Genomic DNA, 27,547 nt, shown 5'->3' on the forward strand with positions numbered 1-27,547 from the left:
AGTTGAAATCCTGCACTATAATAGTTTTACTGTCTATTTCCTCCTATAATTCATTTAATTTTTCCTTTTAGCAAAATGTAGTTTCCCTGCTTATCTCTTTTAATCAGCTCTATTTAGTTTTTACTTTATCTGAAACCATGACTGCTATCCCTGCTTTTTTTTTTTTAACTTTAGCTGAAGCATAATAGATTCTGTGCTAGGCCCTTATTTTTACTTTGTGTACATTTCTCTCTTACAAGTGTGTTTCTTGTAAACAACATATTGTTGGATCTGTTTTTTTTTTTATCCATTCTGCTATCTGCTTCCATTTTATGGGTAAGTACATCTCATTCACATTCACAGCTATAATTAATATGTATTACTTTCCATCCTATTTTTCCCTGGTTTGTTTTCTCTCTCTTTCTCTCCTTTTACTCTGTCCCTTCTCAAAAATCTGTTTTGTTTCTGACCATTGTCTCCCCTAACTGAACCTCCCTTCTACCAGCCCTTCTCCTATGCCCTGACCCATTTACTTCTCTATAGGGTAAGATGAATTTCTATACCCCACTAAATGTATATGTTATTTCCTCTATGAGCCAATTCCGATGAAAGTAAGGTTCAAGCATTGCTCACCCCCCTTCATCTTCCTCCCCAGTGTAAAAGCTCTTCTTTTTGCACCTCTTTTATATGAGATTATTTTCCCCATTTTTCCTCTTCCTTACTCCATCTCCCATTGCATCCCTCTTTCTCAACTCTTCATTTTTTAAATCATTCCATCATAGTCAATTCACATCTATGCCATATGTCTATGTATACTCCTTCTAACTGCCTTATTAATGATAAAGTTCTTAGGAATTATAATAATCATCTTCCTATATAGGAATGTAAACAGTTGCGAGAATAATTTGATACTCTTACTCAATTTAATCAGCATTTATGCAGTTCAGTGTGATAGGTATTAGTGATTGTAGTAGTGAATTAAGCAGAATAAGATTAAGTTTGAGTTAGTTCTGATGGTTGATACTGTTAGGATAAGAGCTATGATTAATCATTCCACTATGTATTGATGACATTACCAATGTATTGATGATTATGTTGCTTTTAATTGATAGATATATTAAATAGATTTATAGTTTGTAATTTATGCCTGTATTAGCCTGTTTAGGTTATACATATATTACATGTATGATGTACCATACATATATTAGGAATACAGATAGACACTTGCTGCACTAAACCCTCTCTCCCTTCCTTGAATGTCCCTTTTTTTGCTGTGTTCCAGAAAACCAGTTTCCCCATTTTCTATCTTCTTTTGTGCCTGCTATTTGTAACAAACAATAGAAAGTACCAGAATCCTGTTGCTTAATCACTAATTAAACACTGGGGTTTGGGGGGACTTCTACCTTGAACAAATATAGGAGTTCTTCTTTGGTCAAATATAGGAGTTCCTTCCTTTAGCTAAAGATGGAATTCCACTTACTTGCCTTTACCAATCAATAACTTCCTAAATTTAGGTCTTCTTATCTCTAAACTATCATGTTTGGAGACATGGGGAGAGTAGCTATCAATTGGGATAATCAAAGAAGGCTCACAGAGGCTCAAATCCTATCATAGACCAATGAAATAATTGTGTGACTGTAATAGATTTTAAAAAAAAATGCAACTGGAACTTTCCAAGGTGACTTGATATGACTAACTTTGGTGGGAAGGATTTCATTTCTTAGTTTGGAACTCCCAGTAAATCAAACAGTGAAAAAACATTTGTTAATGGCTTATTAAGAATACATTTCCACAGGTGGGGGCCAATCACCCCACTGCCTGCTGGCTCTTTTGTGGGCACCATCCAGTCTCTGTGGTGAATGCAAGTAGCGGCTGGGCACCACCATTTTGACCAGTGACTAAAGGAAAACATTGTGCAGTCCACAGTCCGAGGCTGGATCCTAGGTCATCGCTGCCTGCTGTCCTTGCTGCTCCTGGGGCAGCTGTTTTCCTCCAGATGACTTGGATTCCTGCTTCTCTTGCTTACAAAGTCATTTTTCTTCTTATATTGTAAGCCTGCATTGATAAATATGACAGAAAAAATTAACAAGAATTGCTATTGTCAGTCACAACAAATGTAACCCAAAGAAATGCTCACAGCAGTGCAAAAAGAGTTGTCTAGTAGTGCAGATGGGAAAACTATGCATAGAAGTCACACCACAGAGCAAAATAGCATGGATTTCTGAAACTCTTTGCATTGGCTGTGATATTTGTACTAAGAAATGACCTTTTGGTGTTTTGTCAATTGTCAATTTACTTAGCAACCTAGAAAAGGAAATAATGCATCAATATTGTGCCAATGCCTTCAGACTTCACAGTTTGCCTATCCCTAATCCATATGAAGTTTGGGGATTAGTTGGAACTGATAGTATTGGAAAATCAATTGCCTTGAAAATTTAGCAGGAAAGCAAAAACCAAACCTTGGAAAATATAATGATCCACCAGGTTGGCAAGAAATTTTGACTTATTTTCAGGGATCTGCATTGCAAAATTATTTCACTAAGATTCTAGAAGATGACCTAAAAGTGATTATTAAGCCTCAGTATGTGGACCAGATTCTCAAAGCTGCAAAGGACATTGTGGGTTTTATTTTGGACCAGAAGGATGAAACAAAGACACAAACTACTGTGTGTCAGCAGCTTGACTTAAACCATCTCAAAGAATGAAATGTTGAGGACTTCTCAGGAGGAGAGTTGCAAAGAGCTGCTTGAGCTGTTGTTTGCATACAGAAAGCAGATATTTTCATGTCTGACAAACCTTCTAGCTACCTAGATATTAAGCAGCAGCTAAAGGCTGCCATTACTATACAATCACTAATAAATCCTGATATATCATTTTTATGGAACATTGTCTAAGTATCTTAGATTATCTTTGTGACTTCATCTGTTGTTTGTATGGAGTGCCAAGTGTTTATGATGTCACTATGCCTTTTAGCAAAGGAGAAGGCATAAATATTTTCTTGGATGGTTACATTCCTATGGATTCAGAGATGCATCACTGGTTTTTAAAGTGGTTGAAGAAGCAAATGAGGAAGAAGTGAAAAAGATGTGTGTGTGTTTAAATATCCAGGAATGAAGAAAAACTTGGGTGAATTTGACCTTGCAATTGTTGTTACAGAATTCACAGAATCTGAAATCATGGTGATGCTAGGAAAAAATGGTACTGGTAAAACTACATTCAACGTAATGCTTGCTGGCCAACTTAAACCTAATGAAGGAGGGGAGGTACCAGTTCTAAATGTCAGCTACAAGTCACAGAAGTTCAGTCCCAAATCAACAGGAAGTGTATGCCACTTACTACATGAGAAGATATGAGATACTTATACTCACCCACAATTTGTCACTGATATAATGAAGCCTCTGCAGATTGAAAACATCATAGATCAAGAGGTGCAGACACTATCTGGCAGTGAGTCACAACAAGTTGCTTAGCTCTTTGTCTGGGCAAACCTGCTGATGTCTATTTAATTGATGAACCCTCTGTGTACTTGGATTCTGAGTAGTGTCTAATGACAGCCAGAGTTGTCAAACTCTGTCAAACATTCTCCATGTGAAAAAGACAGTCTTTGTGGTAGAACATGACTTTATCATGGCCACCTATCTAGTGGATTGGGTCATTGTTTGTGATGGCATTTGCAAATAGTCCTCAAACCCTTTTGGCTAGTATGAAGAAATTTTTGCCTCAGCTTGAAATTACTTTCAGAAGAGATCCAAACAACTCTAGGTCAAACATAAATAAACTTCATTCAATCAAGGATGTTGAACAAAAGAAGAGTGGAAACTACTTTTTCCTGGATGATTAAAGTGACTAAGAATATTGATAATACATTTCTACAACTAAATATAATAAGAATTTTTGGTGTGTAAAACTGTAATCAGGTTTTAGAATGGCCCACATAATCTGGAGTTTGAAATATGATTTACTTTATCTAACATCAGAAACTAGCAGTGTTGTATATTATTATACTCAAAACACTAGACCACTTTTCTGTACTTATTAACAAAGTCATTCTTTGTGTAATGTTCTAAGATGGAGACATTTCAAGTTATATGAATTACCTCCAGATTTCTAAAACTTATGGGGAGATTTTCAATATAAACGTAATTTATTCATGTACTAAGTGCTGCCCAGTGTTTCCAATTTTAAAAATCTTTAAGAACTGTTTTCTGTACAATATGTCTGAAGAATATTACTGCATATGTCAAGATATAGAAACTGCTTTTATTTTTAAAAGCCAGTCAAAGACTCTTAAGGTGAGGATTTGATAAATAAACATCCATCAGAAGCATATAAAAAAAGAATGCATTTCATATATATTAATCTTTTCTGTTTGTTTATTAGATATGATGATTCTGACCAATCATTATGGAGCTTTGATTTTTGGGTGAAAAGGAGCTTCCTCCACTGAGACAGATTTTGAGCAGTCTGGAATTTGTATTCTTGGAGAATTGCCTGAAACTCACATGCAAGATAAACTGGCTCATGATCACACTGTACCAGAGTCAGGATTTGAACCTAGGTCTTCTCTCAGCTGGTAATTCAGGGAAAATTGGGACCGCTCTTTCCCCTCTCCATTTTCTTCCTTATCCTAGACCTTTCGAGTTGTATTTGTATGATGTTATATAATCCACAGATAACTCTAAGCTCCTTCCCTCTACTTTTCAGTTATTCCAGACAGAGTCATATATTTATAGATAGAGCTATTTGTTGTCCATCAGAGGGTTTACTGGATGGTTGCTGAATATTCATTATGCTTTTCTGCCATTCACTTGCTATGCAATACTAAACTTCGTAATACTAGAGAAAGAATCCCATATACAGAAAGGGTCAATTGAGCAGAGTTTGGTTTTGCTGATTTTTTTTTCCTTCAAACTGAAGGCTCTATTGCACATAGAACAGGAAACTCCCATTCTGCACACTTCAACCACCCTGACATTCCACATCTGAACAGCAAGACATTTGGAATGAATTTGAAAAGGCAGTTAGATTGTTCATAGTGTTGTGCATGTGTCTGTACCCACTCAGAGCATACATCAGAATGCCTTGGGGAGGATGGACTGCCCTGGTGCTGAAGCACTCATAAAGGCTTACTCAGCGACTAGATCCAGGGGGAAAAGAAACGCTTCGAGAGTAGCTCTCTTTCTTACAGGTGCAGCATAAAAATGACTTGGAGCTGGAGGCCATAGGAATCTTGGAGGTAGTAAAGGAAATAAGATGCTAAGAATGTATAATGCACCCCCAAACGAAAATCACATTAGCACCCCTAATTTTTTTTGTCCTGGAAATATTTCTTCTGTTTGTTGTATAAATCTCATCTAAGTAATTCAACTGTGAAAAAAACTTGAAATGATTTTAGTCTGTCCCTTTAGGCACTGAATTAATTTTTCCTACTCTCAAAATTATTTTCAGAAGTAATTCTTTTCTTCAGCAAAACCTAATCTTTCTTTAATAGTCTTTGTCAAAGATACACTAGAAATAACCCAAATAAAGTATTTTACTGTTGGGGTTTAACCTTTCCCCATTTAGAGACCTGGATGTATTTGGTTCTAAATTCTTCAAAGTAATACGATAACCTTAATTAGATTTAGATAGCACCTTAAGGACTACAAAGTGCTTTATATATTATTCTCATTCAGTTCTCACAACAACTCTGTGAAGTAGGTGCTATTATTAAGCCCATTGTACAGATGAGGGAATTAAGGCACACAGAGGTTAAGTGACTTGTACAGAGTTACACGTCTACTAAGTGTTCAAGACATGATTTGAACTAGTGTCTTCCTACTCTAGTCCAGCACTTTATTTACCACCACTTCTAGTTACTCTTATCAAATCTCTTATTAGCCTGAATATTTTCCCTTGCTGCCTGAAGCCAAAAGTTTTTTTTTAATGTCTTATAGTTTAGAATCATGATAGAGTAATGGATTGAAGCTGGCTTTAGTGCCAGGAAAATCTATGTTTACATTCTGGTTCTGACATAAACTGACTGTGTGATGTAAGGTAAGTCATTGAACCTCTCAAAACTTCAGAAAACAAAAATATTGAACAACTTAAGGTTATAGTTTATAGAGAATGTTCTGAGGGATATTGATAGAGCAAGTTTTCTCACTTGAGAGTTTCCCCATACCAATGAAATTACAGTTTTAGTCCTGATTCTCATATTGTTGTTCGGTCATTTTCAGTCTTATCTGACTCTTCGTGATTCTATTTGGAGTTTTCTTGGCAAAGATACTGGAATGAGTTACCATTTCCTTCTCCGGCTCACTTTATAAATGAGGAAACTGAGGCAACAGGGTTAAGTCCAACTCTTCATGACCCCATTTGGGGTTTTATTGGCACAGATACTGAAATGGTTTGCCATTTACTTCTCCAGCTCATTTTACAGATGAAGAAACTGAGGCAGAGTTAAGTGACTTGCCCAGGGTCACACAGCTAGTAAATGTCTGAGACCAGATTTGAACTTAAGAAGATGAGTCTTCCTGGCTTCAGGCCCTGAGCCCCTCTATTCCTATAGTCTGAATACAATTTTAGTATTAGAAGTACTGAACATGGACTATACAGAAAATTTCAGACCTTATCTTTTTTTTAATCATAGAAGTTATCAAATTAATCTTCCTTAATATTTCTAAAAATGAAGCAAAGAGGTGACTGGTATGTGGAAAGAGACAAAATATTCCAGACACCCAGTTCATATGCTAGAATTCTTGACTGTGCTGTGATTTGTACAATCATCTCAGTTTTTCCTATCAGTGTTATACAAATTTATTGATTAATAAAATAGTGAAAGAGAGAAGCTGAGAAAGAGACGTATGGGTGAGCCTATTTTAAAAGTTGCCTGAAAGAAACATGTCAAATTCATTTTTTGAGAAGTCCTCAAGTATGATTATTTTTTTACCCAATTTGCATTCTTAGATATTTTTCCCTATACCTTTGAATGTATCTGTTTCTTGAGGTGCCGTGGCTGAAATCACCTATGTTCGTCTTCAGGTGAAGGCCTCTGGGAGCTTCATGGGGCAGGTCTTTGGTAGACAGGCACACAGTCCTTTGACGGACTCTTTTCCAGCAAAGTATGGCTGGTCTACCAGAGTTTACCTCTGTCGGCACAGCCTTTGGATTAGAGAATGTGGGAGGATGTGCGTTGGTGAAGGGGAGTACCCATGGAGATGAGATCATGGATCAAAGTATCCAAGTAAATAAGTACTTATTAAGTGCTCAGAAGTCTGCAGAGTTCAAGACTAATAGGAAAATACAGATCCCTGTTCAGAGCTTGGGATTTAAGTGTAAGCAAAATTTTGGATTAAAAAATTATAAAGACACTGAGCATTTCTCAAGAAATGCTCATTTTTTTTAGTATTTTAAAAAAATATTTATAAGTTTATGGAAGAACATCAGGATGGTTTCCCAAAACAAGCAAATTATTAAGACTTGAAAGGGAAGAAGAACCAGAGGGCCAGCAGCCTTGCATGGATATCATAAGAGGGTAAATACTTTTCTCAGACTAGAAAAAATGAAGTAAAAAAATCTAAGTAAATGGGAACCAACATGCAAATAAGAGTCAGAGTGATGTACATCCCTTGAAATAAGGGGCTTAAAATTAATATTTGAAAAATAAATAAGAACATTTAAGGGATGTCCTATCCTTATCCATCACTTTACATACACACACATACAATCACACACATATACACATATATACACACACATATATACATACAAACTCATTTTCTGAATAGGCAATAACCATGTTACTCCACATATGTACACTCACAACTACTGGAGAGTTAGTCATTCAGTTTCCACTCTACCTATAAAGATGGTCCTTCAGCTTTTTCTTTTATTGGCAATTTAACAATTAAGTCTAACAAATGCTTCTTGAGCACTGATTACATACAAGGCTACAAAGGCTACAAAGACAAGGGCTATAAAGACCAAAACAACACAATGTCTGCCTTCGAAGAGCATACCTTGTACTGGAGTGATGTGACTGCTTGTTGTGGTTCAGTTATTCACTCATGTCTGACTCTTTGTGACCCTACGGACCATAGCATGCCAGGCTCGTCTATACTCCCATATTTCCCAAAGTCTGTCCATGTTCACTGCTTCCATGGCACTGTCTGTCCATCGCTTCCTCTGTTGTCCCCTCCTCCTTTTGCCTTCAATCTTTCCCAACATCAGGGTCTTTTCCAAAGAATTCTGTCTTCTTATTATTTAAGCTTCAGCTTCAGTATTTGTCCTTCCAGTGAATAGTCTAAACCTAATTTCTTTCAGTATCAACTGTGCAAAGGTAAATAAACTCAAAGTATATGAAAAGCAACACCAAATTATTTCAAAGAGGAAAGAGTGCTAGTAATTGGGGGTGGGGGTTGGGATGGATTCAGAAAGACATTGTGAAGAAGGTGGTAACTGGACTGTTCTCAGAAGGAAACTAGAGTTTCTACAATGCAGAACAGAGATAGAAATTTCCAGACCTGAATTCCAGACCTAGGAGGCCACTTATGCAAAAACATGGAGGTAAGAGATGGACTATTATGTTTAGGTTGTTTAACCAGAGCAGAAAGTATGGGAAAGAGTGTAATATGATACGTGAATAGAAAGATAAATGGGAGCCAGATCATATAGGGCTTCAAAAACCAGGCTAAGGATTTTGTATTTTATCCTAGAGGCAATATGAAGCCACTTAAAATTTTTGAGTATGGGTTGACATAGTCAGATTTAAATTTTAGGAATATCAATTTGGTTGCTATGTGAAGGACAAAAAGAGAGAGAGGGGAAATTGAAGAGGAATTCAAGTAGGAACCTATTGCTATTGGTGGAAGTGATCTTACGGTAGAAGTGGTGGAAGGCAATTGGTGGAAATGATCTTATTTGTTCTCAGTACTGCTGACATTCTTGCATTTTTTAATTATAGGCCATTTTGTCCTAACTGCCACATAGTTTATAGTTGTGCATAACTGAGTTCCAGTAATTTGGCATTTAGTCAGACATGTGTTGTTATGTAAAATTTTACAAATATATGTACCCTATCTCTCCAAGTAGATTATAAGCCCCTCAAAAGCATAGTGTATTTTGCCTCTCTACCCCTGGTACAATTAATTTCATGAAGTGAGTGTTCATTAAATGTCATTCATAAGTTGGTAATGAGTAGGTTGGTACCAATTTTAGGAGGATTTAGGGAGTTAACAGGTTTCCATCTGCTACAAATATTTATCACCCTCTTGGCCTACTAGGGTACCTGCAATTCACAGCACCAATCACGGTATTCTCACAGTTATTTTTGAAATATCCAACTTGGGTCAATGGAGAAATGTCTTAGAACACAATTTTTTTCTATACTACTCTAACTTAGCCTATAAGGCTAAGCCTATATGGCCTGTGGACAACTGGAAAAATGTTTGTGTACCCTGTGTGGAAAGGAGCATCTAGCAATTTTGTCCAAACCTAGTTAGCTAGCCCTATGACTGAAAGAGCCATGGAGGAATTTAAATACAGAACAATTTGGTTTTTCATCTGAAGAGGGAAGGGTGATACATAATCAATCCCCAGGTCCTTAATCAGTGCAGCGAGTGTCTCATGAAGTCTGGGAAGCTCTGGAGGGATTAGGCCTTTCTTCTGAGAGGGTAAACTTAATTTTCTTTTCCTTTTCTTTTTTTTCTTCATTGCTTTTTGGTGGAGAAAGGCTATCTTAAGCACTAAAACAGGATCTTTATGAGTACTAGGCAAGAGGTAACCTCTGATAAACATTGTGAAATATTTGTGAGATCTGAGTAACTCTATTTGGGTGGAGGTGGGAGATTGACAAGTGTGATTTACACCTGTAAGTTTGATGCATTTTAAGATCTGAGAGGTGTGGATCTTTCTTTCTGAGATTCTTTAGTACGAGAAACTGGAGGAGGCATTCCACAAGGACAATACTGAAGTCTCCCCAAGATCCTTGGAAATTGTTTTAAATTGGGGGTATAGACAATGAGTTCAAAATGCAAACCAACTAATTTGCTTATAATAGTATTTTTTTTTAAAGAAGGAAAACATATAATGGGAGAAGGGACTAATGAGGGCCTAGTTTTGCCCATCCTGGTGGGTTCAAACAGGGCATGTTCAATGTACTGTGCTTGGTTCCAGCCTAGCATTTAGAGGGTTGGTGAAGTTATTTCTGGTCATGAGTGAGAGGAGTTGGTATTGTGGGGATCATGAAGAATCTTATGGTTTTCTGAGGATCTGAAGGGACTGAGGATGGAACAGAAACAGAGCCAGCACTGTATTAGTCAAAGAGTTCAAGGAAGATGACTTCTCACTTTCTTCTTTTAAACTTAAAAGTATATTTGCAGCGTGGTGGTGAAGGAAAGCTGGCCACTTCCTCCCCACTGGCTACTGGCATTCCTTTTTTATTTATTCTTTCTTAGGTTAATGAGTATCCTGAGTTGGGAGTGCCAACGTGACCAATGAAACTGGAATATCCATCGAAACCATCAGGATTCTCACTAGCAACCAGAAAGGAAGTAGGAGCAGCAACTGAGTCCAGTGAGGAGCCAGAGAAGTAGCCAAACAACCTTCCTTATTTAGCCCAGCAGACCTATCCACTGAGAGAGCACACCAAACAAGGAACCAGCCCAGCTCATCAATTTTTAACACAACACCCTAAAGCAAACAGTGGAAACTCCATAAAAATAGAAAAGGACTACAAGGGCCAGGAGCAGGAAGATACCCCTTGACCTCACATATTCCCTACATGTGTGATTTACTAGTATTCATTTTTAAATGTGAGTTCATTATCCCCATGAAACTTATATGTTGTACAAAGGGAGCATACACCTCCCTCACCCCCATTTATGTTTAGAGGATTATTTTGTAACCAGTGTTCTTGTTATATCTTCTTAGTATAGAGTCCTTTTGCATAAGCTAATTGATGTCAATTGGTTAATTGATAGTTAAGAACACACCGGATGGGGGCCTGTGAGAGACAGTAATAGAAATTGTAAGTCTTCGGAATCCTGAGAAAATGAGCCCAGAGAGAATGCCACAAGGGTAAGTTATTATTGTTGATGATAATAATCAAAAGGACTAATTAGTGAAGACTAACAGAATTTGGGTGTTGATTGTATTAAAATTGCATTTTTGTTCTGGTCCCTTCTAGAAAGGACAGTAAAATAAGTTCATAAGTAGCCAGAATGAAGTGCTAACGGCAGGATATAAGGTTGCAAAGGGGACCCTAGAAGTCACATACAAACTGTTCCAAAGATCAAAGGCCATAATTTACAAATTGTATTATTTATTAACCAAAAATCAGATCCTGCTAATATATGCTAAATCAAGGGAAACCACCTAACGTTTGCTGTAAGGGCCTTTTGGTCCTATATAATAATATATTATTATTAATATTAATAATATTAATAATAAATCTCAGAGAAATTCCAGACATCTGAAGGTGTTATTGTTGTTGCTGTTTGTCCTTCATAGTGGATGAGGACCGATGACTTCATGATGTTGGGCTTGACTGTGTGTTTGACTGTGACCGGTCAGTGCAACATGAGCTTGGAAGGCTCTACCACAGGTTGGACACCAATAGGCTGTTAGAGCATTTGGGATGGAGAAGTCTCTAGATCTGCACTTCTCACATTTCCTTTGGGCTGTTATGATTCTACTTTGCTCACGGAGCTGAGTTCCTTCTTTGATGTGGGCAGGCCATGCTGGATGGTCTAAAAAGATTGGCAGAACACCAGATAGTGTGCTGATAATTTTGATATGATGTGGACGTGTTAATTTTAAAGTTTTCCTAGCAACTTTGAGCTAACTTGGATATGTTAATAAACTAATAGGAGTAGGTCTGTTCCCTCCCCCAGCATCCAATAAAAATGAGCCCTCAAACTCCTGCCGCCCCCCACCCTGAACCTTCTTCCGTCTCCATCTGGGTCCATGGGGCCCAGTGCTCTCAACTCTAATCGATAGTTGTGTGAGTGCTACTCTGCCTCTCTCCCACCCCATATTCTTCCCCATGCTACCTTCCTTCCCTCATCACCCCATTCCCCATCCCCATGTTGTCTGCCTCTTTACTCCTTTTCACTGCTTGTCTCTTTATTGTCTGTGCCACTGGCCCCTACAAGCTCAGTGCCTTGTTAAAGTGTGATTACTGCCTTGATTCCCATTGTCATTATGGTCCTTCCTGGCAAATACCCAAAGAACCAGGTGTACCTGCCCCCATTTCTTAGTTTCATAAATTAATTATCAATTCACTGGTCTAGGTTGTATTTCAAGATTTGTCATTGACCTTCTCTTGCCATTAATGTTAAGAATGTTTTCTAGTTAATGCTGATTAGACTGCTTACTATTATTGGATATACTATCCATAACATGTCCAAATTTTGCCATCATTTAGAATAGATACTGTCCAACAGATGTTGTGGTTGTATCAATATTCAGTGATAACAGAGTTCACCTCTTTATAAGACCTGTGATTTTATTGGTATTAGGGTACTTCCAGTGAGGAAATTCCCTCTACCAATGTGGGGCACTTCCTCTTCTGCAACTTTGCCTGAGTCACCGAGAGCTTGTAACTTTCCTAGGGTCACACAGCCAATATGTGTTAGAGTTGGGTATCTCCTGATTCTGAAGCAAACTCTATCCACTGTGCCATACTACCTCTCAAGGCAAAGTTCATATTTACCTATGAACTCCATTTCATGTTAATGAACCAGCACATTGGAACATCAGTAAGAGACCAACTTCTATTTCCTATCATGTTGTGAAGGTTGAGTATCCTGTTTACATATTTACATATTAGACTTTCATGATGGTTAGGCTAGCCTTGAAACATCAAGTCCTTGAAACTTAAGACATCAAGGACATTGAGGTGTCTAAGTTATTCTTATTACTAAAGTCCAGCCAGTCCAAACAACGATGGCAAATTGTTCATACGGTAAAGTCCTGTCTAAGCTACTTATTTTCTTCATCTACTATGGAACTTTAAGGAGCAAGAGCTAAGTTTTCATATGAATCTCATAGAATCATAGGGTCTTTGTACCAGAAAGCCTCATTCAAACAGCTAGTTAGTAGCTTAGCTGGGGCTAGAACCCAGACCTTTAAAGTTTCTGTTCAATTTTTCATTCTAATATGCCACATGGGATCCATCTCCAGTCATCCTTATCTATACCTTGTCACTGAACCCAGATGACTCCAGAGGAGAAAATGAGGCTGGTGACTTTGCACAGCCCTTCCTCACTTAAATCCAATTCACTTCTGTCTTGACATCATCTTCCTGATGTCATGGTCCTCTTCCAGAATGAAGGACGAACAATAACAACAACATGCTGCATTGCCTCTTCAGGTAGGAAGATAAGACACTTAGAGATGTCTATTATGTTTTGCCTAAAACTTGATTCTGTAGGCTGTTCTTCAGAAAAAAAGTGCTGCCTTTTTTTCAGTTTGTTGTTCTTCCTTGTCATATCTGGGTGGGAAGATCTAAACAGCATAAATTAGTGGCAGCATTTAGCTTGAATTACCGATGGAAATCTTTGGCTGCATGTAGGTTTTTTTTTTTCCTGGAACAGATTTCATTCTTGTTCAAGATTATTGTTAGTATATAAATGCATGCTATAAACTCTGCCAAAGGATCCATAATTCTTTGTGTATTTTATACTTAAACACATATGGGCAATCTTCAACATACACCAGCTCCTAGATTTAATTCAGCTTACTTCAGCAAGCATTTATTAATTGACTGCTAAGTTTAAGGCACTAGGGATATAGAGACAAAACAGTCACTATCCTCAAAGAGTGTACTACAGTCTACTGGGAAAGATATATATTATGTATGTGTGTGTATGTGTATATATATACACATATATATATACGTATATATATATACACATACATACATATGTGTGTATGTAAATGTACACATGCATACACACAAATATATCCCATGCACAGATAAGTAAATATAAAATATATACAAGGTGATGTTGAAGGTCTGGAGAATGCTTACAACTGGGTGGTTTGGGGAAGACCTCGTGGGAGAGTTGGTATCTGATCTAAACATAGGAAGCTAGGAGTTTCAGTGGGTAGACAACTATTTGGGGGTATTGATGATCTTGACAGGTACTCAATGGACTGAAAGAATTTCCTGGGAGACTAGAAATGACTTCAGAACCCAGCTTTCTTTGTGCCAGTTTCCAACACAGCTGCATAAAATAGAATTAATGACTCTATTATGTAGGCATACTTCAGTCCAAGTTAATGGAGAAAGAGCCATCAACTCTAATTTTATCAACATAATCGTGAACTTCCCAGGGTGGTCAAACTTGCTAAATGTGTCTCAGACTAAAGAGCTACTGACACTCATAAAATCACAACATATCAGATCCAGAAAGGACCTTGGCAATCACTAAATTTAAATCCCTCTTTTAATGGATGAGGCCCAAACAAGGAAAGTGATTACCCAAGGTAACAGATAATTAGTAGCAGAATTCTTTGCCCTATTCCACATTGCTACCTCTGTCTTTCTGTCTGCTGTGATATCAGAATTAACTCTTTGAGGGCAGAATAAAGGAATTATGACCTTTGGTTTCTGTTGGGAAAAAGCTTAACTTGGGGGAAAGAACCTTGACTCTGAAGTCAACGGACCTAAATTTAAATCCTGTCTCAGACATTTATTATCCAATGACTTTGAATAAGTCATTGTACTTCCCTGGGCCTCAGTTTCCTCATCTTGAGGAGGGTTAACTGGATGACCTCTGAGATCCATTCCAGCTCTTATAGTAATGACTGATCCTATGAAAATCTATTACTGTATGATAGAGGTCTCAATGTTGTTCTCAGAACTTCTGTACTGTATCTTTTGAAAAGCAAAGATCTTGTTTTCTATAATCACATTATAAGCTAATGCTCCAGTATTGGGATTCCAATAGCCCATGTTGGAGTAAAATGTAGAACACTTAACTCATGAAGGTTTTTTAGCCAAAAACTTCCAGTACAGTAGTGAAAAAGAGAATGGAAACTAATTCAGATACTTGATTTAGTATTGGTTTTGGATTTAGCAACAGGAGGAGGGAGGAGTCAAAAGTTCTGCCAAAGGAGTGCTTATGGAATACTGGAATTCAAGATGATAAAGAACTGAGGGAGTGTTTGGTAGGGATAATAAGAAACTCCATCTTGGCCAACTCAGTAGATCTGCATCTGGAAGTAGATAGTGGAGATACAAAATTGAGGGGAGAAGAGAGGGAGAGAGAGAGAAGGTGGGGGAGGGAGGGAGAGAGGGGGGTGGGAGGGGGGAGAGAGAAATTAGTATATTATCAAAGATGGTACTTGTAACCTTCATAATCAATGAAATCATCCATTAAAACCCATTAGTCAGAGTTATAATTAGCATAGCACTAATAAAAATCAGTCCTTACCAAAGCCAAGAAGAGGCTTACTTTTGTTTGACATCTATTGCTTGTTGTGCATCTCATTTGTGTAAGGAAGACAACACTACATGCTTAGAACTTACCTACTGATTCCACTTTAGGGGCCCACAAAGCACATTATCTCACCAACAAATCACAAATACTTACCAGACACACACACACACACACACACACATACACTCACTCACTCACACACACACACACACACACACACACACACGCCCAACCTACAACCCTCACAAAGTAGCAGATAAAGAGATTAGTGTTTTAAATAGACTTTATTTAGCAGTCTCTGAGTTCCAAGGCCATATCTCTACCCTATCACCTATATCTATTTTCTACACAAAGATGGTAAACACCCATGTCTTTTAAAACGCCAATCCAAATTCAATCACCTAATGTTTAGCAGCTTGAAATAAATCAGAGGTGTAAAAAAATTTTCAGATTCTGGACTAAAGAAATATAGATCTTTAATATTTAAATGGCAACTGGAGAGGTATAGCAAGGAGTCTTAGAGGTTGTCATGACAACATGAGGCAGTGTTCTATTGCAAAGGATTTGGGCTTGATCACATTTACAGTTGTCGTGGCAACATGACAGCCTGACTCAAGGAAGGAGGTGTCACTTTGCCAGTTCAACTGGTTTGAAGATATCCAAACTGGATAGTTCTTAGAATTAGAAAGTCATTTACTTGTTGAAAAGATCAACTGAGAAAGCTGGATTTAGAGAGAGAGAAGTGGAGACAAAAAAAAATGTGTCAAAGAAGCACAGGAAATGTGATAACAAAAGAAGAAAAGGAAGAGACAAAAAATGAATGAGACCAAAAATGGAAAAGGAGAATGGAGTTAATAAACCAGATTTATACTCCGCTATTAATAAGGAGGAAAAGGTGAGAAAAAAATAGGAAAAAAGTAACTATGGAAGCAAGAATATAACTGAAATGAATAAATAAGGGTGTCTTCTGTTGTGCTTTTGTTTTCTGTTCTTGTAATCAACAATACCATGTAGGATGAAATAATAGTATAGAATGGGACCACTCACCTTGTTAGTTCCTGACAACTCAGTTTTAACTAAGCAGATCTCAGAAATCCACATTAAAACATGAATTGAATTAACGTGTTTTTTTTTTCTTCAACTGTTGGGAGACAGGTAAGTAATAATCATAGAATCATGTAATTTAAAAGAGAAGAAATCTTATAGACTCTGTAGTCCAACTACCTTGTTTTATATATAAGAAAACTGAGGCTAAGAGCAGGAAAGTGATTTGCCCAAGATCACAACAATAATAAGCTACAGGGCTGAGGTTTGAACCCAATTCTCCCAACTATCAATCAAATGCACTTTCTACTGTACCACACTCCTAATTTTGCTATATGACCTGACTGTGATATCTGGACCCAAGTCATTTAATCTCCTTGTTTCATCTGTCTATTGGAGACAAATAATACTTGTGCTGCCCATCACAGGGTCATGTGATTCAGAACCTATCCAGATAACCTATTTATTCCACAAATGACTAGTCCAAGATCACAGAGTAAATAAATTGCTGAAGTAAGATATGAATCTGTGTCTTCTGAGTCCAAAGCCTTGCTAAGACATCGACTCAGAGAACTTGTGAAGTGTGTTTGTAACACCTTAAAAAAAAACTGAGCTGCTATTGATGCTTCAAGCAATAGAAGTCATTTCCAGTGGGCATCTGTTGCTTTACAACACTCTTTAACCTCTTCCATACCTTGGCACACTGGGGCACCTCTGATAAGGTTGGTGACAAAAATGTAGAGAGACTTGAAGAGAGAGGAACAGCATGGAGTTTTTCAATTGGGTACTGGAAGTATAGACAAGTATTAGGCATGTAGTGGGAGGACTATATGCCTACATGTCTGAAAGGCATGACGCACTCCCAATCTGCTACTATCCCTTCCAAAGACTGCTCCTCCTTGACAAAGACACGTAGGAATGATCTGGCCACAGAACCTATTTAAAGGACCCGTGATAGTAATTTAAATTGTTCTTCTAAAATTTACACTCAACAACTTTAATTCAATTTGCTTTAATTTAGCCAATAACTGTTGAATACCTACTAAGTAGAAAGTCCTGTTCTAGGCCCTAAAGGAGCTACAAAAATAAAAGAGGCATAGTTCCTATCCTTGAGGAGCTTATGTTCTGGAAGGGAAGATAAGGCCGGAACTCAGATGACTACAACATAAATTAGAATCTGATAAGGGTATAGGAGAGTGCAGACCACTTACTAGGAGAGTTGGGGATGAGGGAGTGGAGAAGGGGAGAGAAATCACAATAATGATTTACCAAAATAATGAAGAATCACGTTAGGAATTTCCTGCAATGGAAAATGACCATAATAATGAAGCTCTAAGGTTACTGACAACTCAATATTTACTTAAATTTAAGTAGATAATATTGAAATCTAAATTTTCTTCCATAGGAAAAGATGTTTATTGTTCAAATCAATATAATATGTTGCAAGTACTCCTCATCTCTGAGACTATAGTACATAAATAGTTTTACCAGATAATTGCATTTGACTTTTATCTTCAAGGATTCTTTTATTTCAAAACATATGAAACAATTTGGGAATGAAGAGCATTTTTTTTAAACAGGGTGTTTTGACTTTCAGGCTCATTTCATTTGGAAATTAATTGATAAGCCAATGTAGATATTGCGGTGACTATGGACTGGGTTCAATCTGGGAAGCTAATTAATAATAACATCATATTCATGGCCCACCTTCTCAGCCCCAAGGGTTTTCCTGACTTATTACTATCTTTCACTTGGTTTTTTCAATTTCCTTGCCAGAACCAAGCTAAGGGGACATGGTCTATAGCAAGGCTTCTTAAACTTTTTCCGTTAGCAACTCCTTTTTCCCTTTCAGCAGCTTTTGTTGGCGTTGCGTGGCCTAAGGGCATGCAAAGTGCACGTACTGAGATTTTAGAACCAAGGCTGCAGTGAAGTTGCATGAGGCAACATGGGTAAGAGCTGTCAGAAACACCTGGGATTCATGAAGCGTTTGATTTTAAATTAATTTTTAGTCATCGCACATTCCGAAAACTTTTACTGTTGCAAATTTTTCGTGACCCCAGTTTAAGAAGCTCCAGAACAAAGCAATTATAGACAATAAAGAATGAAAAAAGACTCATCCCCAAGACCCTAGAGTCAAGAGAACTTTCCCCTCTGGTGAACCCCCATACCCCAGGGTCTGATACAGTAGCTCCCATCTTATAGCGCCACCCATGAGGTTGCTCCTATCTCTTTCCTTCAATAAGGAAAGAATTTGTAGTCTCAAGGGAGCTAAGCAACCTCCTCTGTGGGAAGTTCTATCTTCTCCAGGAACTTAGAAAGTTGTTCCAGACTGTGATTGACACTCTTCTAAGAAGGGAAGAACTCAATATTGTAAGAGGGTTAAGTAGCCCTCTTCTTTGCGTGGTCCCACCTTCCATCAGATCATGCTTGGTCCATAGGAGTCACAATATAAATGAACAGCAAGGTCTATGTTTGCTCCTCCATATTGTGTCAATTTAGCAGCTGTTTGACATAGTCCAGGAACTCCCTCATCCTCTGTCCTAGCTGTTAGAATCTCCCATCAAAGCTTGGAAGCTCCTATGCTAACTCACTCAGTCTTTGAAGAAAGACATATCTTAGGGCCAGGTAACGCATTTGTGGTCTCTGTTGTTTATTAGTACTATAGTTCCATTTGGCAGGCACAAAAAAGAGTCCCTCAGGCAAGTATAGAAACCTGAAGACTCAATTCCTCAAAGGAAGGCCCCAACCCCTTACTCTTGACTGAGTTAGGGTAACAGAATAGCATCCACATCTTCCATGCCTCGGGGTGCAGGCAGTGTACTATCCTGCTCCCAACTATGACTAGGTGCTAAAATGACCTTTAGGGTCAAAACCTCAGAAAGGAACTAGAAACATAGGAGGGGCAGGAGAGGTTGCTGCTGGCCTTTCCATTACCTGTGCAAAGATCCACCCCAGTTTCCCATGACATCGAGAAATTCGATAAGAAATCTGAGTGATGATTTCCATAATTGAAGCTGTTTGTTATTTGAAGTAAATCATGATCCATTTACTTTAATAGGAAATGCACAGAGTAGTCAGAAGTTGCTACTTTAATTTGGTTCTTAGAAGGCAAGGACCATTGCAATTTCATAATTTTGTAAAAGACCTGTTACCCTGCGTATCAAAACTTGAAAGGAATTCACTCACTCATTCATTCATTCATTCTGCATTACCAGATATTTTCTTTATGATTATGATGGTAATAACTTCCCTAAAGTTTTTTATGTTTTCTGACCACACAATAATTACTAGCAAACAAAAAGGGGGGGAGGAGAATGTTTCCAACAATGGTGATTTGTACTATATACATAAGAATATTTAGTTGTGAAGTTCTACGGTACTTACTCCTTCGAGGCCTAAAATGAATAATGAAAGTATTGCTTTTCTTTCACTAACTGGGAATATTCTTTAATCTTATCAAAGTGGAAAAGTGGCCTAAATTTAGTATGCAGACATATTTACTTTAAAAAATAACATTTTCTACAGTAACTTGAATTATGACATAATCAGGTAAAATTCAAAACTTGCTTAATTTGAGGGGTCAGGTAGAAAGAATTGATTTGCTAGACTGGATTGTTTGATCATGATTATCTTACAACAGAAGCTATCTATTATTAAAGTGAGCAAATTCAAAATCTGAAGCATCACACAGAGCCAGTATCTATTAAAATAAGAGCTTAGGACCCCACAAAAAATTATTTATAGGTTAGAGGAATCATCAAAGCAGGCTGCATGACTGCCATTCCTTTTTGTACAATATTGAAGTTGAAACACATGTGTTTTATTTTGTAATTTGACTTATTAATGTTCAAAGGGAACATTGTCTCTTTATGGATATTTCAGATTGAGTTTTTCATCCTATTTTCCTACCACGTGGATCCTTACGTTTCAGTTAAAGCGAAGTTTATTTTGACTTTTTCTCTATTGTCATTCATATTTACATGTGTACATGTATAAATTATATGTATTATATAATAAATAGAATATATAATTGTGAAGCTAAGTGACAGAGTATATAGAATGCTGGACCTGGAGTCAAAAAGACCTAAGTTTATCTTACTTCAGTCATTTACCAGCCATGTGACCCTGGCCAAGTCAATTATCCTACCTCAGCTTGAGGTTCCTCCTTTGGAAAATAACACTAATAACAGCACCTACCTCAGTGTTGTAGGATCAAATGAGCTAATATGTGTAAAGCACTTTGCCGCTCTAATGTGCCGTATCTATCGCTCCATCATTTATCTCTATTTTCTTCTCCTCTCCCTTCTTCTTCCTCCTCCTCCTCCTCCTCCTTTTCCTTCTTTTTCCTTCTCCTTTTCCCTCTTCTTCTTCTTTTTCCTCCTCTTCCTTCTTCTTCTATTAGTTCAATACTTTAAGGATCTGTGATTTCATCGGTATGAGCACTCCCACTACAAATGCAAAATAAAGCCCTGCTATGAGTTAATAGATGTTTTTCAATAGTTTTTGTATTTAAAAATATCCACCACCTAATGGACTTCCCTAGACTTTACTAGACTGGTCTTGAAAGGAATAACACATAGTCTACTGCTGTTGTTGTCGTTATTTTGTTGTTGTTCAGTCATGTTAGTCGTGCCTGACTCTCTGTGACCCCATTTGGGTTATCTTGCCAAAGATACCAAGTGGGTTTTGAATGAAACTTTCCATCCTGGTGGTTTGATAGACGACATTCTTTTGCTTGGCCTCCATGATCTTCCAATCTTCTCCGTTAGATTTTTTTCTTGTGGGGTCACATTAAAACTTGTGTATGAATCAAAACCTCATTCTCTGGATCGTCTTAAGGCTAGTATTACAAATGTAATCCTTTCAATCACTGAGTAACAGCTGATGAAAGCTTTCACAAATTTCTAAAATCCTTTTTCCAAAGCTCTAATTCTAGTGCTAGGTCCTAACAAGAACTTACAGCTGTCAGTTCTTACAAGAAGAATAATCAGATGGCAAATAAAAAGTTTGTAGGTCCTTTTTTAGCCCTATAAAAACTAATACTTGTAAGTGAAAGTGAGAGTGACTAATTTTGTTCTAACTCAGGGATGGCCCTAAACTTTTGGATTTATAAGTCAAAGAAAAATAGCTGAATCTCTATATTTCATCTACTTTAATTATCTGTATTTATATACCGAAGGATTTTTGTCTTATCATAAGTTCAGTTCCATATGTTACACTTCTTGCGGTCCAGAATTGTTTTCTGATTTGCTTTTGTATCTCCCAATGCATACTGTGCTGTAGGCACCTGCTAAATTATGGCTGGATTAGGTTGGATTGAATATGTAAGGGAACAGTTTCAAGGAATAGTTTTTTGTAAAATTTATAGCTGATTTTCTTTGTTCCAAGGCTGCACATTTAAGCCATTTAATGAGGTATCAATGAAATAAGGTACCAGGAACCCCTGACTCTTATCACTAAAATGGTAACACTAACCCTGGTCTTTAATGCAAATTTCTTTTAACAAGTGACTGCTAACAGTTAAAAGTTCATATTTTTAACTAGTGCCTTGTTCTTCTGAATATAAACAAATGGACATGTTTACTTTCTTGTTTTTGTTGTTGAGTTGTTTGGTTTTCTTGGCAAAAATGTTGGAGTGGTTTGCCATTTCCTTCTCCAGCTCATTTTATAAATGAGGAACTGAGGCAAACAGGGTGAAGTGACTTGCCCAGAGTCACACAGCTAGTAAGTGTCTGAGGCTGGATTTGAACTCCCAAAGATGAGTCTTCCTGACTCCAGGCCTAGCTCTCTATCCATTGCACCACCTAGCCATCCCATACATGTTTTCTACTACCCTTATTATCATTACTATCTTTATTGATATTAATGTTACTATTATTAATCATCATTACTTGAAGGGGAAGATACAGAAAAAAATGCCAAACATAATTAATTACCTACCTGTAGGGATCACTAACAGGCTGAAACAGGGATCTGGAAAGTCAGTATACTTGCATTCAGAGCCTTCCACTCTGCTGTGCTGCTGAAAGCAATTTTACTAGGGGTCTAGTTGATTGTCTCACCAAGTGAACTGTTTTAGTCGGGATTGTTACTGTTCAATCATTTTTCATTCATTCCTGACTCTTTGTGACCCCATTTGGGGTCATCATTTGGACTTGTCATTTGGGGTTTTCTTGGCAGAGATATTGGAGTGGTTTGCCATTTCCTTCTCCAGCTCATTTTAAAGATGAGGAAATTGAGGCAAACAGGGTGAAATGACTTGCCCACAGTCACATAGCTAGTAAGTGTTTGAGTCCAGATTTGAACCCAGGAAGATGAGTGTTCCTGACTCCAGGCCCAGTGCTCTATCTACTCCACCACCTAGTTGCCTTCTGCTTAGAGTCATATTATCTTGAGGCCCAAGGTTTCCTCCTAAGCACTATCTTCCTAGCCCCTTCCCACCATTTGAAGTCACCTTTCAGAGTTCTTTTATCTACAGTCCACACCTTTTGAGCTGCTTGATCTAAACTTCAGTACTTGCCGCCTCACCAGAGCTTCTAGCTGATAGAATCTTAGAGGCCATCTAATTTAATCTTCTTATTTTTATAGATGAGCAAGCTGAATCCCAGAGAGGTTTATGACCTTATCCAAGGTCTTAAGGTCACACAGGTAGTAAGTGACAGAACCCATATTGAAAACGGTGTACTCTTGACACCCATTCCCAAGCTTTCTGTTGTTATGGCCCTGCACAGCCTCACTTAATGATCTTTGGTAGCATCTGTCTGCAACACTATGGATTTGCCCTAAAAGCCAGCTCTGAAATCAAAAGCACATATAACCTTCTTTTCTTCAGCTATTTTTCAGTCAAGACCTTAAATGATCTCGTCAAACTCTTCTTACTGGATACCTAGATCTGCATTGCAGTTAGCAAGCAGTCCCTATCTCTCCTTAAAACAAGGCTTGAAGCAGCCACTACATTTTACCTTGCTTGTTGAGTAATGAGAATTTTTGTATATATATTTTTTCTTGATCTAATTCTAAGATATTAGAAGAAATAGCATTGAATTTGTGACTTATTAGCCATGGTTTGATCCAAACAAAACAGATCGATAGGGGCTGAAATTAACCTCTTGCAGAGTTAAATTTGGAAAAGATTTATCAAATAAAGAGAGAGGAAAGCAATAGTCTAGCAGGTAAATCTAATTGCCTGCTGTTAAGGTCTAATAATCAGTGAGAAAGATCGCTTACCTGATAAAAGCAGAACAGGTCACAACCCACTGTCTAAGAAATTCAGCGTATCAAGGAAGAAAAATATCAATCACCCATACCACATTATCTAGGGCAAAAAGGGGAGAAAAATACAAGTATTTGCTGTTTGGGGAAGTGATGAAGGGAATTCATTTCTTCACCAAGATGGTAGACTAAATCCATGCATGGACATAGAGTCAATATTCTAGCAGCATTTCTCAGACAAGAGGGCTTGGATTTAGTGAAATTTGGGCTTTTTTGCAACAGTCAACAACCCACTGAAGAACATGGTCTGGCTTAGGGGTTCTTAACTTGGGGTCCATGGACTTTTTTTCCCTTAATATTTTGGCAACTATATTTCAATATAACTGGTAGCCTTTGTAATCTTTTATATTTTATTCTATTCAGTCACTATATTATAGAGTTGCTGTGAGAATCCGATGAGATTACATGAAGTGCTGCATAATTGCTAACCTTCATCATCATTATAGTTGTTGTTGTAGTATGCGTTTTAAAACATTATTCTGAGAAATGATCTAAAAGTTTTTCCAGATGGCCTAAGGGATACATGTTTTAAAAAAAAATTAAGACCTCTTGCTCTAAGGGCTTTTGAAAATGAGGAGTTGGACGATTTGTCAAAGGCTACAGAAAAGAGTGATCTAGGCAGGATTTGAACCCAGGACCTCTGACTCCCAAACTAGTGTTTTGTTTTGTTTTGTGTTTTCCACAGAGGTCAAGCCAATAGGAAGACTTATCAGGCCTTTAATCAATTAAACTGTCTCCAAGGACAAGTAATTTCTCAGGTCAGAGGGCAAGTACCTTTACTGCCTACTGGATTTATTCAAATCTGGTCCTCAAGGGTTTGAGGTGTTGTATGAGAATCAGGATAGTTTCTTGTCTATAACATGTTAGACCTTTCCTGACTCTTTCTTCCTGAGAGTTCTTCCTACTGGCCAGGAAACCCTCACTTTATCACCATAGTTGCCATGTTGCTGTGATATTGAGTTTGGGCTCTATACAGTAAAGCAATAGTGTCAAACTCAGACAGAGACAGAGTCACTAAGCCATACACAAGGATCCCTGCTGACCACATATTAAATTATATAACCGCCTGTTAACATTTTCTATGATTCATGGTATTTTTATTCATTTTGCTAACTATTTCCCAACTCCATTCTAATCTGGTTAGGGCCACACTTGGGAGTATTGCTGCCCATGGAGTGAGTGATTGACACCTCTATAGAAAAGCAGCTCCTTGTAACTATTCCATAATCACTTTCCCCAATGGTGGCATGATTCCATTATGGGTCAATAAGATAAGACAGTAGTCTCTGATGTGATTTGTTATTGCTTTACTGAAAACTACAATAGTGAACTAAGTTATTTAAACCTCTTGTAGTATAAAGAAAGTTCATCTTATCATAGAAGTGATTTAAAAAAAAAATAACTTCTACCATTCCTTGGAATTGGATGAGGGATGAATGCAGGGCCCTATCAATTATAACAGTAGCTTTGTCTACATCCACAGTTATGAGCCCAAGATAATAAAAATAGCTCCTGCTACTTTAAGATTTACAAGCCTTTCCTCCACAACAACCCTGTGAGGTATGTACTAGAAGTATTATTATTTCTATTTTATAGAAGAAGAAATTGAAGGTTGGAGAGGTTAACACAGTTTGTAGGTGGAAGGGATAGCCCTTGACCTTATGTCTCCTAGCTCTAGGACCAAAAATACTTTTCATTGATGTTCTTGGTTAAAAAAAAAAATGTGTGTGTGTGTGTATGTGTGTGTATGGGGGTGTGTGTGTGTGTGTGTGTGTGTGTGTGTATAATTGTTGTAGTTTTGCTTTCCCATAGCTCTTTCCCTTGTCATACACATAATAGAATTTTCTTTTGGGAAAAAGGAAGTAAAATTAAGCAAAAAAATTTCCATCACCTTGGCCGTGTCTGACAATAAATGCCTCATTCCACATTTGCAGTCTTCCTGACTAAAGGCAGGAAACATATATTATTGCAGGCCATATAAAGCAGGACTGGCATTTTTGCCGCTGTACAACAGAGGTTTCTGCCAAAGGGAGGTGTTAAATCCAATGAGGGATGAGGATGAATGATAAAAAGTGGCCACATTCCCCAACTGTTATCACGTGTATTTATCTCTTTCTTACCTGAAACTGTGTACCTCTAAAGGACCCAGAAATACAACATAAACAAGGATGTGAGGCTCTGGCTATTTTGACATCTCTGGTTTCAGGCCCTAGAAAAAACTGGTTGGAAAAGGGAAATTTCATCAATCATTTAAGTAAGGCCCTGGATACATCAATTACTCAATCAACAAGCATTTATTAGGCATGTTCTGTGTCTGAAGTTCTGTGCTAGATGCTAGGTCTACAAAGACAAAAATAATAGCTTCTGCCCTCAAAGAACTTATTCTATTCCATCAGTAGAGATAAATATACACATATAAAATATATGCAGATGATTTTACATGTATAATTGATATCACGTCTTGCCTTCTCAGTGGGCAGGGGAAAGGTGAGAGGGAAGGAGAGAATTCAGAACTCAAAATTTTTTCAAAATGAATTTTAAAAATAAATAATTTTATTAAAAAATAAGTATATGCAGAATATGTGCAAAATGAATGCAAGGTTGTTTGGGGAGGTAGGGCACTAGAAGGGTTTTGGGTTTTTTTGGTGGGGGGCATATAGATCAGGGATTCTAAGCAGTAGAGATGATGAGATGTTCCAAGCCTGAAGAGCATCCAGAGGAAAGACACCCAGAGGGGTGATGGAGAGTAATATGTGACGCACTCTGTGAAGGCCAACAGAAAGTCAAACACCTGTAGCCCCATTTACTTACTGAGAGATCTGAAGGGAGAAAGCCTTGCAAATAAATCTTAAAAACCACTGCTGATTCATGCTAGTGTTGCAGGTAATTTGGAATGAGTCATCAAATCTTGCTTCTCAGGAAAAAAAATTTTCTTGAAAACAGTTTTGTAGTTTGCAAAAAAACAAAACAAACAAAAAAAAAGCTGCCTTGTAAACTCTTTAGTTGCATTTTGCAAAGAGCTGGCCAAAGCTCTTGCATGGGAGGATTAACTCTCTTTTGGATGTAATATTAACCCTTTCAGTGCAATTGGCTATGGCAATTTCTTTTTCCCATTTCAGACTTTAAACTATATATAAATGCTACATGTTGTTTTCAAATCTACCTTGCTTTTCTGTACTCCCTTCTAAGTTTGTTTTTGTTCTCTGCTGTGCTTTTTAGATTTTTCTTTCTACCTCCTTTCCCACTCCAATCTAGAGGAGGCTACAATTAAACACACACACACACACACACACACATAAAACCATAATATACATACTTTTATTTATCAATTCTTTCTCTGAACTGGATATAATCTTCCTTCATAGGTCCTTTGTAGTTGGTTTGACTATTTGTAATACTCGAGATTAATTAGTGATTCAAAGTTATTCTTAGGACAGTATTTCTGTTACTACCTACAACATTCTCTTGGTACTGTACATTTCACTTTTCATTATTTCATGCAAGTCTTTCCATGCTTTTTCTAAAATCAACTAGCTCATCATTCCATATAGCACAGTAGTATTCCATCATGTGGCAACTTCTAAATGACTAATTTACTTTAAGTATTAGTTTATACTAGGGAATGGTGCTTCCAACATTAGGAGAATTTGTTGCAGTTGAAGTTTCTGTGAAAAGGTGGAAACCTTTAAACTCTGTTATTCCAAAATGACTCAAAAGACCATTTGTGGACGATAAATAGTCTGAAATGTCAAAATGTCACTATATGAATAGGATGGTTCAGAAAAAACATAATGTAGATCATTGATCTTCTTCATGGCTCTCAA

At 37.4% G+C, this 27,547-nt stretch overlaps 1 pseudogene; it reads left to right on the top strand.

The window, feature by feature from the left end:
* The first annotated feature begins 584 nt into the window (after positions 1 to 584).
* On the top strand, positions 585 to 3,859 carry LOC114051229 (annotated as a pseudogene).
* Positions 3,860 to 27,547: the final 23,688 nt, after the last annotated feature.

The sequence above is a fragment of the Vombatus ursinus genome, unplaced genomic scaffold (assembly GCF_900497805.2).
Source record: "Vombatus ursinus unplaced genomic scaffold, bare-nosed wombat genome assembly UNPS02014802.1, whole genome shotgun sequence".
Classification (NCBI taxonomy): Eukaryota; Metazoa; Chordata; class Mammalia; order Diprotodontia; family Vombatidae; genus Vombatus; species Vombatus ursinus.